This window comes from Prionailurus bengalensis, chromosome D4, assembly GCF_016509475.1.
Source record: "Prionailurus bengalensis isolate Pbe53 chromosome D4, Fcat_Pben_1.1_paternal_pri, whole genome shotgun sequence".
Taxonomy (NCBI): domain Eukaryota; kingdom Metazoa; phylum Chordata; class Mammalia; order Carnivora; family Felidae; genus Prionailurus; species Prionailurus bengalensis.
Window position 1 is genome coordinate 79,026,631 of NC_057359.1, and position 2,503 is coordinate 79,029,133.

The window sequence follows — 2,503 nt, forward strand, 5'->3', positions numbered from 1 at the left end:
GAGATGATGACCTGAGCCGAAGTCAGATGCTCAGTGGACTGAGCCACCCAGGCGCCCCTTTCTAAATTTTATTTAAATCCAAGTTAGTTAACATATAGTGTAATAATGGTTTCAGGAGCAGAATTTAATGCTTCATCATTTCCATATAATACCCAGTGCTCACCCCCACAAGTGCCTTCCGTAATACCCATCACCCATTTAGCCCATCCCCCCACCCACCTCCCCTCCAGCAGCCCTCAGTTTGTTCTCTGTATTCAAGAGTCCCTTTGGGCTTGTCTCCCTCTCTCTTTCTTTGTTATTTTTCCTTCCCTTCCCCTATGTTCATCTGTTTTGTTTCTTGAATTCCAGATAAAGGCTGATATGTATTAACAGAAGACCTCAATACATTTAAGAAGTGGGTTCATTTCCGGTCCTATTTTACAGAAGGGGAATTGAAGGGCAAAGAGGTGAAACAATTTGAGTGAGGTCACAGGGCTAAGGAATGAGAAGGTCAAGCTCAAACCCCCTCAGGCTGACCCCCGGGGGTGAGTTCTCCCGGCTATTGAGCCTTCTTGCCCCTCAGCTCCACGCAGGCCAGGTCTCCATCCACAGTGAACGGCATTGGTTTCAGCAGGTCCTCGGCTCTTGGCTCCTGGCCGTTTACTGCCGGCGGTGTGCTCACGACGCGATACATTTTGCCAGGCGGCACCGTGGACTCAGGGGTCTTGGTCAAGGCTTCCCCCTTGTCTGCACATGCAGCCCGGTCCTCTCCCCAGGCTGAGAAAGCTGCAGCCACACGCTGTGGTTGATAGAGGCCTTGTCTGTATCCCTGTGTCCAGGCCTACCCAGGCGGGGAGAATCCAGAGTCAGAAGAGTCTAAGGATGTCATGAGCGTCAGAGGTCTGGGGTACAGTGGCCCTCTGTCCCCGCCCCGAGAGGCCCGGGGATCTTGACATGCACAGGGTCAGCCCCAGAGCGGACCCCCTCCTGAGAAAACCACAGGAGGAAGAGAACACTTCACCTACCGTCTCTTCCTAAAGAAGCTTTGAGTCTGATGCTAAGTTGCGCCCACGACGCGGGCCTTCATCCTCCCTCTGAGCAAACCGAGAGCTAGAGAAAGAAGGTGATTTGTGTTTGGCCGTGGAGCCAGCAAGCTGCAAAGTAGGGACGCGGACTTGAGTGGCTTCACTCCAAACCCCGCTCTGTCTAACTTCCCTGCACATGCCCAGCAAACGTAGAGGGGTCAGAAGGAAGGACCTGTGGGTGAAATTAGGGCAGATCAATCTACAGAAGCCCTTTATCTGCGGCTGTGATGCAACGGGCCTTGGGCTTAACTAACACCAGCCAGTTCAGAGATGCCCAGGATAATAAGCTGTGCCTCTGTCCAATTCTCTCTGGAGTTATAAGCTGAGACCAAGACATCCATCTTTCTTCCTTCCAAGGAGTCACCTGATGGGAACTGGGGTCATGTCAGCGTTTCCAGGAGGCGTATTTATGTAGTGCTTTTATCAAGCAGAGCCATGGCCATGATCCCACAGCAGGGCTGGGTCAGGCAATTGAAGCATTACATCATCTCAGCTGAGCTGTTTTGGAAAGAGGAGCCAGAAGAAAAGGGTGAAAGGGTCCAGGATGGTGGAGAGAGAGAGAGAGAAAAAGAAAAAAACAAAACAAAACAAAACAGAACAAACCTCGTGTGTTGAGCAGCTAAAGTAGGCTAGATTTCCAACCAGGTATCTCACAGACATGATCTGAGTCCGTCTTACCTGAGTTCCTCCAAGCAGATGAAAAACCAGTTGCACAGATGAAAAAATTAGTCTGGAGGGGTAAAGAGGTTCTGCAGTTTGGCATCTGTGATTCAGACACAGATCTTTTGGATTCCAACACCTGCCCTATTTTCCCTATTCCTTTCGGCGTCCGTGTCTTCAGAGCACGGTCCTGATTCTCCCACTTAACTGACTGCACCCAAGTTCTCCTACCCTGCTGAGCCTCAGATTTGTTGTCCAAAAACAGTAATAGTTCCTCCCTTCTCTAGAGTTGGGCGGGACGTGAGGATCACAGATTTGAAAACATTTCGATCACTTGGACAATAGGTATGTAGTATTTTTGCAAACAGAAAAAGTGCTATTAAAAAAAGGGAAAGGACTGAATATATATCTTTTCCTCTTTTCCTCTTTATATATGTGTACGTGTGTGTCTGCATATACACACACACACACACACACACACACAGACACACACGCATAAAGGCACGCACACTGTGTGTAATTATTTGTATATAATTATCGCATCTAATTCTTCCGTAGAATCTGTCATAAACATTCAGCCTCGTGTGCATCCTTTTCTGACATGGTGATCATGTGCTTTCCTGTTTGGGGATAACAGTACTGTTTTAAATCATGTAATACTTCACCTTGAAAAGGTTCACTTAACATGCTTCCAACACTCTAGTCTAATCGTGCCACTCAATGATTTATCTTCACGGTTTGTGCCAAATGTAGAGCATTTTGTGAGTTTTTCCTTCCTA

At 48.1% G+C, this 2,503-nt stretch overlaps 1 long non-coding RNA gene across 1 annotated transcript; it reads right to left on the bottom strand.

The window, feature by feature from the left end:
• Positions 1 to 395: 395 nt before the first annotated feature.
• Positions 396 to 1,741, bottom strand: LOC122474358. Its single transcript, XR_006294899.1, has 2 exons — positions 1,005 to 1,741; positions 396 to 820 (listed from the first exon to the last, which is right to left on the bottom strand). It is a non-coding gene; the product is annotated as an uncharacterized LOC122474358 (long non-coding RNA).
• Positions 1,742 to 2,503: the final 762 nt, after the last annotated feature.